We start from the raw sequence: 17,621 nt of genomic DNA, 5'->3' as shown, positions 1-17,621 counted from the left end.
CAATAACTAAGTACACCACATGGTGTGTGTGTGTGTGAGAGAGAGAGAGAGAGTGACAGAGAGAAAGAGAGACCGAAATAGAGAGACAGAGAGAAAGACAGAGACAAACGGAGGGACCAAGCTGGGAGGGAGAGAGAAGGAAGAAGGGCATGGATCATGATCAAGGCAAACATCCTCTCATGTTTGTGTGTAAGAGCATTACAGTTCTTGAGCCGTCTGGCAAAATAACATAGATAGCTTATCATGAATTTATGCCAGTTAAGAAGCTTGCTTCTTATCTTCGTTTTTTTGATCTCTGCTTCATTACTTCTTTATCTAACTCTTGATTCCTGAGATTGTATGCCTCAGTAAAGTATCAGCAGTAAGAGTTTACCTATGAATGTATTTTGTACAGAACATGGGCTGAATTAAGTTGTCCTTCAGGATTACTAGGAAAAGTTTTGTCACACTCTCTGAGATACATTTATTTGGTTCCCCTGAATAAAATGAATATAAATACCCAATCTTATAGCTCATTTTTATTAAATCACTCTCATATTGTTACTGGTTAGTTCTACTATTACATGCTTATATTTTTCAGTTAGCATTTACTGAAGTCTTCTTAAAAGCTATCATGTGCTGAGAATTCTGTATACATCATTTCACTTAAACAACATAACAACCCTATAATGAGGTTCACAATAATATATTTGAATTGCAGATGATAATATTCACCCTTTGCTATCTATATTGAACAATTTCTCCACTTCTAAACACAGTCATTGTGTTATCCTACCTGTAAGGAAAGAAAATTACATCATTTCTTTAGCACTTGAATCTCAGCAATCATCTTCATCTTTATTACTCAGTATCATTCCATTAAGTTTCATTCATTTTTTTTTTTTTGCTCTACTTTGTCTCCAAATGTCTTTGACTCTGAAGTAGTCAGAAGTAGAGTATTACCTGCTAGAAATTTCCTGTTCCACAATCTGGTACTCTGCATTACCCTTCCTGACATTCCTTATATATTTATAGCACCCACATTCTTACCAAGTATTTATATCTTTCCCTAATTGCAATATATTCTTATTTAATTTTGGTTTTATTTTTATAAGGACCAAATTTTGTTCTTATATATTTTTAAATTTATTTTTATTATTAGTTACATTTTATTAACTCTGTATCCCAGCTGTACCCCTCTCCCTCATTCCCTCCCAATCCCATCCTCCCTCCCTCATCTCCACGCTGCCCCTTTCCAAGTCCACTGATAGGGGAGAACCTCCTCCCCTTTCATCTGACCCTGTATTATCAGGTATCTTCAGGACAGGCTGCAAAGTCCTCCTCTGTGGCCTAGCAGGGCTGCTCCTCCATTTGGGGGTGGTGAGGAAAAAGAGCCTGCCATTGAGTTCCTGTCAGAAGTAGTCCCTGTTCTCCTTCCTAGGGGACCCACTTGGTTACTGAGCTACCATGGGCTACATTAGAACAGAGGTTCTAGGTTATACCCATATATGGTCCTTGGTTGGATAAACACTCTCATATGAGACCCCTGTGCCCAGATATATTTGGTCCTTGTGGAGCTCCTATTCTCTCCACATCACACTAACTCCCACTTCTTTCATATGATTCCCTGCACTCTGCCAAAGGTTTGGTTATGAGTCTTAGGATCTGCTTTGATACACTGCTAGGTAGAGTATTTCAGAGGCCCTCTGTGGTAGGCTCTTGTCCTGTTACTTGTTTATTCCTACATCCAATGCACATCTCATTTTTCTTTCAAAGTGAGGATTGATCACCTTACCCTGGGTCTTCTTTCTTGTTTATCTACTTTAGGTGTATAGATTTCATTATGTTTATCATATCTTATAGGTCTATATAAGTGAGTATATACCATGTGTGTCTTTCTCCTTCTGGGATACCTCACTCAGAATGATCTTTTCCAGATCCCAACATTTGCCTGCAAATTTTCATTATTTCCTCATTTTTGATTGCTGAGTACTATTCTATTGTGTAAAAATACAACTTCTGTATCCATTCCTCAACTGAGGGACATCAGGGTTGTTTCCAGGTTCTGGCTATTACAAATAAAGTTGCTACAAACACGGTTGAGCAAATATCCTTGTTGTGTACTTGAGCATCTTTTGGATATTTGCCTAGGAGTGGTGTAGCTGGGTCTTGAGGAAGCACTATTCCTAATTGTCTGAGAAAGTGCCAGATTGATTTCCAAAGTGGTTGTACAAGTTTACATTCCCACCAGCAATGGAGGAGGGTTCCCCTTTCTCTATAACCTCTCCAGCATGTGTTGTCCCTTGAGTTTTTCATCTTGGCCATTCTGATGGGTGTAAGGTGAAATCTCAGGGTCGTTTTGATTTGCATTTCTCTGATGGCTAATGGGGTTGAACATTTCTTTAAGTGTTTCTCTGCCATTCGCTATTCCTCTACAGAGAATTCTCTGTTTAGCTCTGTTCCCCATTTTTAAATTGGATTACTTGATTTATTGTTTTTTAACTTCTTTAGTTCTTTATATATTCTGGATATCAGCCCTCTGTCAGATCTAGGGTTGGTGAAGATCCTTTCCCAATCTGTAGGCTGTCGTTTTGTTCTGAGGACAGTATCTTTTGCTTTACAAAACCTTTTCAGTTACATGAGGTCCCATTTATTGATTGTTGCTCCTAGAGCCTGTGCTGTTGGTGTTCTGTTCAGGAAGTTGTCCCCTGTGCCAATGAGTTCAAGGCTCTTCCCCACTTTTTATTTTAACCGATTTAGTGTATCTGGTTTTATGTTTAGGACTTTGATCAACTAGGACTTTAGTTTTGTGTAGGGTGATAAATATGGATCTATTTTCATTTTCTACATATAGACATCCAGTTGGACCAGTACCATTTGTTGAAGATGCTGTCTTTTTTCCATTGAATGGCTTTGGCTTCTTTGTTAAAAATCAAGTATTCATAAGTGTGTGGGTTTATTTATGGGTCTTCTATTCAGTTCCATTGATCCTCCTTTCTGTTTCTATGGCAATACCATGCAGTTTTTAGTAACATTGCTCTGTAGTACAGCTTGTGATCAGGGATGGAGATATGTCCAGATGATCTGTTGTTATACAGGATCCTGTTGGAAATTCTGGGGTTTTTGTTTCTCCATATGAAGCTGAGAATTTTTTTTAAGGTCTGTAAAGAATTGTGTTGGTATTTTGATGAGAATTGTGTTGAATCTGTAGATTGCTTCTGCTAAGATGACCATTTTCACTATGTTAATCCTTCCAATCCATGAGCTCAGGAGATCTTTCCATCTTCTGATATCTTCTTCAATTTCTTTCTTCAGAGACTTAAAGTTTTTTTTTTTTTCAAACAGGTCTTTCACTTCCTTGGTTAGAGTAATCCCAAGGTACTTTATGTTATTAGTGGCTATTGTGAAGGGTGTTGTTTCCCTGATTTCATTCTCAGCCCTTTTTTCTTGGGTATACAGGAGGGCTTCTGATTTCTTTTTTTTTTTAGTTTATTTTATATCCAGCCACTTTGCTGAAGGTGTTTATCAGCTGAAGGAGTTCTCTGGTCAAATTTTTGGGGTCGCTTATGTATACTATCTTATCATCTGCAAATAGTGACACTTTGACCTCTTCTTTTCTGATTTGTATCCCCTTAATCACTTTAGTTGTCTTATTTCTCTAGCTAGGACTTCAAGTACTATGTTGAAGAGATATGGAGAGAGTGGGCAGCCTTGTCTTGTCCCTGATTTCAGTGGGATTGATTTAAGTTTCTCTCCATTGAGTTTGATGTTGGCTATAAGCTTGCTGTATATTGCCTTTACTATGTTTAAGTATGTGCCTTGTATCCCTGATCTCTCCAAGACTTTAAACATGAATGGGTGTTGGATTTTGTCAAATACTTTTTCAGCATCTAAGGAGATGATCATGTGGTTTTTCTCCTTCACTTTGTTTATGTGGTGGATTACATTGATGGATTTCTGTATTTTGAACCACCCTTGCATGCCTGGGATGAAGCCTACTTGGTCATAGTGGATGAAATCTTTCATGTGATCTTCTATTTGGTTTGCAGGTATTTTGTTGAGTATTTTTGCATCAGTGTTCACAGGGGAGATTGGCCTGAAATTCTCTTTCTTTGTTGGGTCTTTGTGTGGTTTAGGTATCACAGTGACTGTGGCTTCATAGAATGAGTTTGGTAATGTTCCTTCTGTTTCTGTTTTGTGGAATAGTTTAGAAAGAATTGGAGTTAGCACTTCTTTGAAGGTCTGGTAGAATTCTGCACTGAATCCATCTGGCCCAGGGCTTTTTTTGGAAGGGAGACTGCTGATGAGTGCTTCTATTTCTTTGGGAGATAAAGGACTATTCAGTCATTCTACCTGATCTTGATTTAATTTTGGTAGATGGACTCTATCTAGAAAATTGTCCATTTCTTTTAGATTTTTGAATTTTGTGGCATATAGGCTTTTGTAGTATGACCTAATAATTATTTGGACTTCCTCAATGTCTGTAGTTTTGTCACCTTTTCATTTCTGATTTTCCTGATTTGCATAGTTTCTCTCTGCCTGTTAGTTAGTTTGGCTAAAGGTTTGTCTATCTTGTTAATTTTTCTCAAAGAACCAGCTCTTGGCATAATTGATTCTTTGAATAGTTTTATTTGTTTCTAATTGATTGATTTCAGACCTGAGTTTGATCATTTCCAGCTGTCTGTTCCTCTTGGGTGTATTTGCTTCTTTTTTTTTCCTAGGGCTTTCAGTTGGGCCATTAAGTTGCTTGTATGAGATGTCACAAATTTCTTCTTGAAGGCACTTATTGCTTTGAATTTTCCTCTGAGTACTGTTTTCCTTGTGTCCCACAAAGTAGGGTATGTTATACCTTCATTTTCATTGAATTCTAGGAAGTCTTTAATTTCTTTCTTTAATTTTTTCTTAACCCAGCTGTCATTGAGCAGGAAATTTTTCAGTTTTCATGTGCTTGTAGGCTTTTTTCTAATTCCATTGTTGTTGAGGTCCAGCTTAAGTCCATGGTGGTCAGATAGAATACAGGAGATTATTTCAATCCTCTTGTATCTGTTGAGTCTTGCTTTGTGACCAACTATATGGTCTGTTTTTGAGAATGTTCCATGAGGTGCTGAGAAGAAGGTATATTCTTTTGAGTTTGGGTGGAAAGTTCTGTAGACATCTATTAGGTCCATTTGTTTTAGGACCTCTGTGCCTTTATTTCTCTCTTTGGCTTTTGTCTAGATGATCTGTCCCTTGATGAAAGCGAGGTGTTGAAATCTCCCACTATTAAGGTATTGGGATCATGTATGATTTAAGGTTTAATAACATTTCATTTATGAATGTAGGTGCTCTTTTATTTGTGGCATAGATGTTCAGAATTGTGATTTCCTTTGATGAGAATGTTGTGTCCCTCCTCATCTTTTTTGATTAATTTTTGTTGAAAGTCTATTTTATTAGATATTAGGATGACTATCACAGCTTGTTTTCTGGGTCCAATTGCTTGGAAGACATTTTTCCAGCCCTTTACTCTGAGGTAGTATTTATCTTTGTTGCAGAGTTGCAATAAATTTTGGATGCAGCAAAATGTTGGATCCTGTTTCTGCACACATTCTGTTAGTCTGTGTCTTTTTATTGGAGAGTTGAGTCCATTGATGTTGATAGATAATAATGTACAATGAATGTTAGTTCCTTTTTATTGTGGAGTTGGTGGTCTTACTGTGGTTCATTGCTTGTTTTCTTTTAATTTTTGTTGGGATATTATCTGTATGCTATGTTTTCTTGAGTGAAGTTGTTTCATTGGATTGGAGTTTTCCTTCCAGTATCTTCTGTAGGGCTAGTTTTTTGGGTAGATATTGCATAAATTTGTTTTGTCATAGAATATTTTGTTTTCTCCATCTATGTTGATTGAAAGCTTTGCAGGGTATAAAAGTCTGGGTTGGCATCTGTGGTCTCTTAAAGTCTGCACGACACCTGCCCAGGCCCTTCTAGCTTTCATAGTTTCTGATGAGAAGTCCGGTGTGATTCTGATAGGTCTACCTTTATATGTTACTTGGCCTTGTTCCCTTACTGCTTTTAATACCTTTTCTTTGTTCTGTAGATTTAGTGTTTTGACTATGATGTGATGTGATGTGTTTCTTTTCTGGTCTAGTCTATTTGGTGTTCTGTAGGCCTCTTCTATATTTATGGACATCTCTTTCTTTAATTTGAGATAATTTTCTTCTATGATTTTCTTGAAAATATTTTCTGGGCCTTGGAGACTGGAGTCTTCTTTTTCATCGATTCCTATTATTCTTAGATTTTTGTCTTTTCATGGCATCCTTGATTTCTTGGATATTTTGTGTTTGAGACTTTTCTGATTTTACTTTTTCTTTGAGAATAGTATCAATTTCTGTGAGTGTATCTTCACACCAGAGATTCTCTCTTCCATCTCTTTTATTCTGTTGGTGATTCTTACCTTTGTGGTTCCTGATCTTTTCTCTAATTTCTCCAGCTTCAGGGTTTTCTCAATTTGTGTTTTCTTTATTGATTCTAATTCTGTTTTCATGCCTTGCATCATTTCCTTCATCTGTTTGAATGTGGATTCCATTCTTTCTATGATGGTCTCTATTTTTCTGTTCATTTCCTCTTCATATGCAACCATTATGCCTCTCTTTGTGCTTCTATTTGTTTGGCTATATTTGTCTGTGTTTCTTTAAGAATTTTGTCCATTTCCCTTTTCTTTGCCTCCAATTGACTGGCCAAAACTTTGATAGATTTGTTCATTTCCTCTTTAACGGTCTCAATTTGTATGGCTATTTCTCTGAGAGATTTGTTTGTTTCCTCTTTATGAGACTCAAATAATTGGGTAAGCATAGCCTTAAAGCCATTTTCCTGTGCTTCCAATAAATTGGAATATCCATCAATTTTGGGGGTTGCTGGTGAAGCCATGATGTCCTTAGTTATGTTGGATATTTTCTTTTGCTACCCCTGGCCATTGGCTTATCTGTAACCTTTCCTGTTTGTTTCTGGATTCTGCAGTTTAGACTACTACTGTCTCTCTCTGTTGTCTGGAGAGTTTTTCAGGAAGCTGAGAGAGGTCCCATGGGCTCAGCGTGTACAGTTTTGCTTTAGCTGTACCTGTGGGAGGAAAGTATGTGAGTGCAAAAGGGTAAATGCAAGTGTGTGTGTGTGTGTGTGTGTGTGTGTGTGTGTGTGTGTAAGTGTGCATGGAGGTGTGCCTCAAGGGACAGAGTGATAGAGATTGTTGAACTCTTGAGTGTGTGGGAGAGGCTCTGCCTTGCATGCTTCTAGGGGGTTACTTCTGCATAACCTGTAGATGTAGCAGGCACTGGTGATAGTCCTGGCGCAATTTCCGGCATTTTCCAACTTAACTCCTCAGTTGGACCCACAGAGCAGGGGCTTCAATGTCTCAAGAGACCCTCTGTTTCCCACAGTGGATATGTGGGTGTGAGGGGTCCGATGCCTGGTTTTTAGTTTAGAAGGACACTGGATCTGCAGCTCTGGAGACACTCAAGGGTGCACTCAATTTCAAGCAGGTCACATAGGCAAGGATCAGGGTATCCAGACTCTCTACTCTCTGGTTTGGCCCTGCTTGGTCTTATGCAGGAAGACTTACATGCTCTGCCAGCTCAGTGCTGCTGCATCCACCAAGTTAGGAAGTCCAGCTGTAGCTGGATACTGGGATGTCAGTCCAGATGCCTTCTCAGAAGTCCTGGGGGCTCTCCACTGTGCTCTCCAGACCTGTGAGGCCTGGCGCCTGGTGTGCCTAGCTTGTATGGCAGATCTGCTGGGCTTTGGTGGGTATATAGCATATTATCTGTCACTGAAAGTTTGGGCAGGCCATACAGTCAGTGGCTGAGAGACCCTGTGGAGTCAGTATGGCCACTAGCAGGCCTGGGACCCTGGGATGATGTTGCTGCAGACCTGGGACTCCAAGGCAGGTAGAGCTGGCAGTTGTAGCTAAGGGGCTAGGAGCCCCACCTCAGCCGCTGCAGTCTCCAGCAATGAGCTCTGAGCTGAGAATCTTGGTGAGCTGGCTGTGCTGAGGATGAGGGAGGTCCGAGAAAGGGGAGTGCTGGAAGATCTAAAGATCGTTTCTCTCCTTCTCCAAACAAGTCTACTGGTGACCCGAGACCAAATTTCTCACCTCGTGTGATGTTCACTCTTGTTTAGAAAGCCTCACCATCGTTTTCCTGGCTTCAGAAGTGCTTCCACTCACCAACTCAGATGTTCAGCTCCTCTTCAACTCAGAAACTGTGTTTGCTATTCGCTATCTTGACTCTGCCCTCAATGTTTGTTTTCTAATGAGAGACAGAAAAAAAACATTGGATCCAGATGGCAGGATAGGTGGGGAGGAACTAGGATAAGTAGAGGAAAGGGAAATTGCAATCATGATATATACATACATGCATACATACATACATACATACCTATAAAATATACATACATACTTATGTATATATAAGAAAAAACTATATTAAATAAAAGGAAAAATAGAAGAAAATGAACTGATTCAGTGCCCATGGAGGAGTGCTGCTTACTGGCTTATTCAATTATGGCTTACTCAGCCTGTTTCCTTTTTTGAAATTTTTGTATTTATTTATTATAAATTACAATTTATTCATTTTGTATTCCCCTTGTAACTCCCTCTCCCCTCACCTCCCAATCCCATCCTCTCTCCCTCTTACCCATCCTTGTCCCTCCCTTAGTACAATGATAAGGGAGTTCTTCCATCCTTTCCTTCTGACTCTAGCTTATAAGGTCTTATCAGGACTGTCTTCATTGTCTTCCTCTGTGGCCTGGTAAGGATGCTCCCCCATCAGGGGGAGGTAATCAAAGACCCAGGCAATGAGTTCATGTCACAGACAGCTCCTGTCCCCATTACTAGGGAACCCACTTGGACACTGAACTACCATGGGCTACCTCTGTGCAGGGGTTCCAGGCCATCTGCGTGAATGGTCCTTGGCTGGAGTATCAGTCTCAGAAAAGACTACTGTGCCCAGATTTTTTGGATCTGTTGCTCTCCTTGCGGAGCTCTTGCCCTCTCCAGGCCCTACTATCTCCTACTTCTTTCATAATACTCCCTACACTGTTCCCAAAGTTTGGCCATGAGTCTCAGCATCTGCCTCGATATCCTGCAGGGTAGAGCCCTTCAGAGTACCTCTGTGACAGGCTCCTGTCCTGTTCCTTGTTTTCTCCTTCCCCCAATGTCCATCTCTTTGCTTTTCTGAATGTTGATTGAGCATCTTAGATAGAGTCCTCCTTCTTGATTAGCTTCTTTAGGTGTACAGATTCTACTATGTTTATCCTATATTATATGTTGACACACAAGACAACATCTTGAACAGAACACCAATAGCACAGGTTTATTTTTCTTTATTAATTACACGTTATTCACTTTGTATCCCCCCGTAGTTCCCCCCTCCTCCAGTTCCAATCCCTTCCTTCCTCCACCCTCTGCATGCATGCCCCTAACCAAGTCCACTGATAGGGGAGGACTTCTTTTCCTTCTTTCTAATCCTAGTCAATTTGGTCTCATCAGGAGTGGCTGCCTTGTCTTCTTCTGTGGCCTGATAATGCTGCTTCCCCCTCAGGGGGAGGTAATTAAAGAGCAGGCGAATCAGTTCATGTCAGAGACAGTCCCTGTTCTTATTACAATGGAACCAACTTGGATACTGAACTGCCATGGGCTACATCTGTGCAGGGGTCTTAGGTTATCTCCATGCATAGACCTTGGTTGGAATAGCAGTCTTAGGAAAGGCCCCTGTGCTCAGATTTTTTGGTTCTGTTGCTCTCCTTGTGGATTTCCTGTCCTCTCCAGATCTTACTGTTTCCCACTTCTTTCCTAAGATTCCCTGCACTCTGCCCAAAGGTTGCCGAAAAGTCTCAACATCTACATTGATAGTCTGCAGGGCAGAGCTTTTCAGAGGTCCTCTGTGTCAGTCTCCTGACTTGTTCACCTCACACCCATCAGAATGGGTAAGATCAAAAACTCAAGAGACAATACATGCTGGAGAGGTTGTGGAGAAAGGGGAACCCTCCTCCACTGCTGGTGGGAATGTAAACTTGTACAACCACTCTGGAAAGCAATCTGGCACTTTTTCAGACAACTAGGAATATCCCTTCCTCAAGATCTAGCTATAAAACTCATAGGCATATATCCAAAATATTCTCAAGTACACAATAAGGACATTTGCTCAACCATGTTTGTAGCAGTCTTATTTGTAATAGCCAGAAGCTGGAAACAGCCCAGATGCCCCTCAGTGGAGGAATGGATGCACAAATTGTGGTATATCTACACAATGGAATATTACTCAGCAATAAAAACAAGGAAATCATGAAAATTGCAGGTAAATGGTGGGATCTGGAAAAGATCATCCTGAGTGAGCTATCCCAGAAGCAGAAAGATGCACACAGTATATACTCACTCATATAGACATATAATATAAGATAAACCTACTAAAGTCTGTACACCTAAAGAAACTAATTAAGAGGGAGGACTCTTGCTAAAATGCTCAATTCCTATCCAGAAAGGCAAACAGGCTGGACATCAGAATAGCACAGGTTTTAAGAGCAAAAATCAATAACTGGGACCTCACGAAACTGAAAAGCTTCTGTAAAGCAAAGGACGTTGTTGTCAAAACAAAACGACTGCCTACAGATTGGGACAGGATCTTCACCAACCCTTTATCTGACAGAGGGCTAATATCCAGAATATATAAAGAACTCAAGAAGTTAAACAGCAACAAATCAAGTAATCCAATTAAAAAATTGGGTGCAGAGAAATATCAAATTGGGTGCAATAGAGGAATATCAAATGGCCGAGAAACACTTAAAGAAATGTTCAGTGCCCTTTGTCATCAGGGTAATGAAAAACAAAATGACACTGAGATTTTACCTTATACCCATCAGAATGGCTAAGATCAAAAGCTCAAGTGACAACACATGCTGGAGAGGATATGGAGAAAGGGGAACCCTCCTCCACTGCTGGTGGGAATGTAAACTTATACAACCAGTTTGGAAATCAATCTCGTGTTTTCTCATACAATAGGAATAGTGCTTCCTCAAGATACAGCTATACTACTTCTAGACATATATCCAAAAGTTGCTCAAGTATACAAGAACATTAGCTCAACTATGTTTGTAACAGCTTTATTCATAATCGCCAGAAGCTGGTAATAGCCCAGATTCCCCTCAGTTGAAGAATGGATGCAGAAATTGTGACACATCTACACAATGGAATATTACTCAGCAATAAAAAATAAGGGAATCATGAAATTTGTAGGTAAATGTTGGGATCTAGAAAAGATCATCCTGAATGAGGTATCCTGGGAGCAGAAAAACACACACAGACTGTTTTCTTATACTAACTAGTTATATGCCCACAGTAGGTGGGATCCTTCCAAATCAATCTTTAATTAAGAAAATGGCTTACAGACTTTCCTACAGGCCAATATTATAGAAAAATTTTCTCAGTTAAAATTTCCTCTTCCCAGACATGTCGAGATTTGTGTCAAGTTGAAAAAAAAAATAGGAACTATACAAAGAACTCAAAAAAACCCAAATACATCAAGAAAACAACCTAATAAAAGTGGGGCATGGAACTAAACAGAGTTCTGAAAATATAAAAAACAAATGGCTAAGAAACACTATTAAAAGTGTTCAACATTCTTAGCTAACAGAGAAATACAAAACTACTTTGTAATCATCTTACCCCAGTCGGAATATCTAAGATCCAAAAGACAAAGTCAAATACTGTCATTGATATAAGGAAATGAGAATGCTTATTCTTGCTTGTTTGCCTGCAAACTGGAATAGCCACAATGGATATCAGTATGAAGTTTCCTCAAAAAATTAGAAATAGCAATAGCATATATTCAGCCTCACTACTCTAGGGCTTTGACCCCACTACTCTTTATATACTCTAGTGATACCTACCTTCATTCCTGCTTTATTCACAATATCCAGATAATTTAAAAAAAAAACTTTTGATATCCATCAACTGATGAGTAGATACTGAAAATGTGATATATTTACAAAATGTAATAATTGGCTGTTAATAAAAATGAAATTATAAAATTCGTAGATGAATAGATGAAATGGGAAACAATCATTGAGTGAGGTAAACCAGACCCAGAAAGAGAAATGCTACTTGTTTTCAGGAAGAGTTAAATTAATGTAGGGGGAGAGAGCAAGAAGGTCAGATCAGGAAACTCTATGTGGGATAAATAATACTAAATACTTTTCAAAAAATATCATGAAAACCTACTTACTATTGTAGAAGACATATGTAAGAGATTCTTGAGTGTGAAAACAAATAGGTCTTTGTACCTTTCTTTCTTTGTTTTTTTTAATAAAATCTTTTTTATTTTCTTTTTTTAATTTTTATTTTTTTCTGAGACTGGCTTTCTATTTGTAACAGCCTTGGCTGTCCTGGAGCTCACTCTGTAGACTAGGTTGGCCTTGAACTCACAGAGATCTGTCTGCCTCTGCCTCCCAAATGCTGAGATTAAAGGTGTATACCACCACTACCTGGCAGGGTCTCTGTTTCTTGTGCCTTCTCGTGGACTCTTTTTCTCCTATTTGTTTGTCCCTATGTGTTAGTTTTTAATCATTATTTTATTTTATTATTATCCCTTAGAAGCCTGTTTGGTTTCTAATGAAATACAGAAAAGGGGGGATCCAGATGGGAGGAAAAGGGAAGAATTCCAGTTGCCCATAGAAGTCACTTGCTCATCAGCTTCTTTTTTTTCCCTCAGTTAAATAAAATGCACAGTTTTGTTTTTGTTTTCCTGTCTTTGATGTCTCACTCATCCCTCATTTATCCTTGCTGAGATTAACTCTCATATCAACTACCTACATCAAAGTTCTTGTTGCAAGATTGACTTTATATGCATGCCCAGATAAAAATTACCTTTCACCAATTTGGGCCCAAATTAACCTTAAATTCCACTCTTTGCTAAGATGGATAACTTCAAATTCCCAGGGGACTTTGTGTTCTTCATTCACTATTCACATACTCTCCTCCTTTAGAAAATCTTTCCTGCCCTTTAAAAGAGGATCACCTCTCTCAATATGCATCTTATGTTAAATAATGCCCCATGTTCTGAGATTAGAGATCTCTGGGTTGCCTGAATACCTTTATTAAGCATACCATTAAGAAACTACACACATACAATAATATATATTATATATACAATAATATATTTTATTGTATATAAACAATAATATATGTTATGTGTAAATTAAACTATACATGTTCCTTAAACAAAAAAAAAATACAAAGATTTTCAGACTTTGTAAAAGATAATAAAGTGCCAAATAGGAAAGAAAACAAATACAAACTCTTATATGTAGCTCTGTGGATCAAATGTGTGTTTTGAAAGATAGGGGAAGAAAACAAATATTATCATTATTATAAGTAGATTTACTCTTAGGAATCTTTACATTTTTATGATAAATACTAAATCATTGACTGCATATAATTATAACTATAATTTAAAATTGAAAAAATGAAAGATGACTAAGACATAACTATAAGACATTCAATACGATATGATATTATTTTACTCAATATATCTAGGAAGTTATGTCTCCCTTGAAGTGAAGAGTATGTTTTTGTCTCTTGAGACTGATTATCCCTTAGCTGTTGGAAAAATATTAAAATGACATACATGTTTCCAGATACAGTAAAGTTGTCTTATGATGTACTCAATCTTTTATGAAGTAATTTCAAAGTTCTTTTTCAAATAGAATTCAAGCCAACCAATATTTATTGAAGGTCATATGTAGAAGAATTTATGCTAAGCTATGAAGGGTACAATGTGAGTGAAATAAGATTTTTTTTTATACTTATACTTTTTAGTAACCATTTAGCTTCCAGTAGCTTCTCTGTCAATGGCAGGGGAACTTCCCCATGTTTAGACCCACAAATCAATCAATCAATCAATCAATCAAACAAATGAAAATTTCAACCTAGAGGGTTTTTTTTGTTTTTTGTTTTTTTAGTCAATGAGATTAACATAGAGACCCTCAATTGATAGCTGTGCAGAGAATCAGTGACTATGGAAAGCTCATTCTCAAACAAGACACTGGTATCATATCCCCTGTCTCAAAGGCTCAAGATAAATATAGTTAATATTTCATCAGGAATGGAAGTGAGCTCATGGTACCTTTCTCCTGCTAGAGAAGTTACAGGTAGTAAGCAGCTGCTAAGAGGGAGAATATCATTTTTTTCAGGGGGGTGCTAATAGTTTGTCCATGCTACAGTGGGCATCCCTGTGCCCACAAGCATTTGGACAACATAATTGGACTTAGTAGATTATGTATAAATATATAAGAGGATATGAATATGAGAGGGGAATATGGCAGAGGAAGGTCATAGGAGGTTTTGAGTGGGGAATTAAAAATGGATTTGATTAAAATAAAATGCATTTTTTCTGTTTTCCCATCATTTTTCCTTTTTTCCCCTACTTAGTTTTTTTATAGAAAATATATTGATAATACATCAAAAATTCATGAACAAATAAGTATTATTTGAAATCATTATTACTACGTAACTCACATTATATCTTTGTAGATAATTATAACTTCTGAATTTCTGTTAAAAAGAGAAAACTTGTCTGGGGATTGAATAATGGCACTCTGTCTTTCAACCAACAGACTCAGTGAGAGAAAAGTCTTGATATACAGTTTTAAATATAATGCTTCTATTAACCCTTAAGAAATTGTAATTATCCCTGGTTTGGCATAAACATACAACATCAGGATGATTTTCCTCCATGATAAAATAGAATTGTATCTTTGTCTTTGTATATAGATACTTTTTTAGGCCAGAAGCTTATTTAAAATAAAAAGAATCAGTGCTATGGAAAATTGTTGTTTCCTATTTACTTATCCATACAAATTTCTAGTAATAGAATATTAGAGAAAATACAGAAAAAGCTAAATGTTTATTTACTTATGGCACACAAATCTTTAAAATAGAACATCAAAACAAACATGGTAAGTAAAGAGTTTGAATTGTTCATCAAAGCATATCCAACAAAGAATTTATGATCAGGCAGCTCTACTAATGAAATCTACTTCATGTTTAACTCCCAATCTTTCTTATACTATTCTAAAGAACAGAAGATCAAAAAAATAATTCCAATCTGAGTCTTTATATCCATCCAGAATATTTTGGTAATATTTGACAAGTACAATTGTATGTAATTAAAGTGTATATTGTGATTTGACTGTGCCATGATTTCTAGAATAAAGTTAATGCATTTACTCCTTACAGAGTAATTCATTCTTGTAGTGCGAACATGCAAAAGTACTTTTTCTAAAAAATTGCAAATTTATAATAAAATATTAACTATAGCAATCATACTGTATATTTGCTTACAACACTTCACCTTCTAACTGAAAGATTTGGGTCATGGGATAACCCAAATCTCCACTTTTCCCAAGCCCAAACCTCTGGACACCACTGCCCCCTGGTCTTTTTTTTTCTTCCTTCTTCTTCTTCACTATGTACCCCAGATTCGCCTAGGATTTATTATGTAGCTCAGGATCACCTCAAACTTTTAAATTTCCTGAGTCAGTTTGCTGGTATTGGGATTACTAATTTGTACTACCATATCCTAGTTACTCTTCATCTGTTAGAGTTTTCTACATCTCAAACATGAGTAAGGTCACACAGTATTTCGCTTCCTGTGTCAGCTGTATTTCAGTTAATATAAAGTGCTCTTTGTTCATTCATTTCACAAATGTCAAGAATTTTCTTATTTTCATATAACACACACATACAGTGTCTTTTCTGAATGAGCCACAAAACACAAATTCAAGGAAATCTTGAATATTTGAGGCTACAGAATAGGTGACAGGGGGAGAAGAACATAGCTAAGACTTTGAAACTAGCACATATCACTTCATGAATAAAATAAAACTGTCTTTACATTTTTAGAACATATTCTACCTCAGAGAATGCCTTATACTCCAAAATCCATTTTTTTTCTTCTACTTTAATAATGTAGCAGCCAAACTTCTCTGAACACATGATTGGAAGGAATAAAAATTAATTTTCTTACATACTACTATTATTCTACTAATGGAACATAGCAATAAAATGATGTCTAATGACATATTAATACACCCATAGATAAGTGCATTAATCAGCTGTCCTTAGAGAAACTTCTTTTGGAAGCATATGGAAATAAACAAAGAGACTCACAACTGAAGAATGCATAGAGAGCGAGAGCCTTTGGAGCACTAAATCCTTAGTAGAATGTCTTTATCAAATCCCTCCTCTCAGGAGATATGAGGAAGAGGAGGCAGAAAGACTGTAAGTGCCAACAGTGGTAGACAACTCAGAGGAAACAGCATTATCCGGACACCACAGGACTGATGGACATAGGAACTTATAGAGACTAAGGCAGCTTGCACAACATCTGCACAGGTTTAAGCTAGTTTGGGGCTCAGCACTGAGAGGGAGAAGTGAAAACAATTCTCACCCCTTACCATGAAGCTCTTTGTAACTGATACCTGCTCAGAAAGTGAAAATCAGTTTTTCCCCCAAAGAAGTGTCACTGGGTGTATAAACCACACTCCAGGGCAGGCCCTATGCCAAGGACTGATTGACCAATACAAAACTAACTCTATGGTGTTTTTTTGAGAACTTTCTGTTTCATTTTGTTGTATTTTTTGTATTATTTGTATTTGTTGTATTATTGGTCTTTTTACTTTGTTTTTGTTGAAAGAGAGAGAGCAAAAGAGAGAGAGAGCATGAAATTAGGCGGGTAGGGAGGAAAAAAGCAGTTGGAGTACAGGGAAATTTTGAGCAAAATATGAAAAAATGAATAAATTAAAATTATTTTCCCCAATTTTCCTTAAGCCAGTTATATCTCAGTGACTAGATTCAGTTCAGTGAGATGTAGAGAAAATGGTAGCACATTACGTTCCAAGTAAATATGTTAAGAGACATTGGTCTACTTAATGTGCTATCCATTTTCCTGCTTCTAGGAAAGGAGATTTGATGGCTGTAAGTAGAGTTGTCTCTTTGGCTAAAAGGCTGGTAACAGGAGCTGAAAAAAAAAAAAGTGTCCATGCTAAATCTTAACAAATATTGAAATTCCTTATCAGCCAAGAAATTTGCATACAGGTCAATTGTAGGTAAAACAAAAGTAAAATTCTATTTCATTAAAAGCATTGTTGTTTTGAAAAGAATGACTGATTGTCAAAAAGGTATTTACTCATACCTCATGTTTTTTTTTCTTTTTTTAATATATTTTTTTAATTTTTATTTTTATTAATTAAAATTTATCCACTTTGTATCCCATTTGTAACTCCGTCCCTCCCTTCTCCCCACCCAATCCCACCTTCCATCCCCCTTCTCCGCCCATGCTCATCCACCAGTCCACTGATGGGGGAGGTCTTCCTCCCATTCCTTCTGATCCTAGTCTATCAAGTCTCATCAGGAGGGGCTGCATTGTCTTCCTCTGTGGCCTGGTAAGGCTGTTCCCTTCTCAAGGGGTGGTGATCAAAGAGCAGGCCAATCAGTTCATGTCAGAGACAGTCATTGTTCCCACTACTATGAAACCCACTTGGATACTGAGCTGCCATGGGCAACATCTGTGAAGGGGTTTTAAGTTATATCCATGAATGGTCCCTGGTTGGATTATCAG

This window comes from Psammomys obesus, unplaced genomic scaffold, assembly GCF_907164565.1.
Source record: "Psammomys obesus unplaced genomic scaffold, mPsaObe1.curated_primary_1811, whole genome shotgun sequence".
Lineage (NCBI taxonomy): Eukaryota > Metazoa > Chordata > Mammalia > Rodentia > Muridae > Psammomys > Psammomys obesus.
This window is presented reverse-complemented; position numbering follows the sequence as displayed.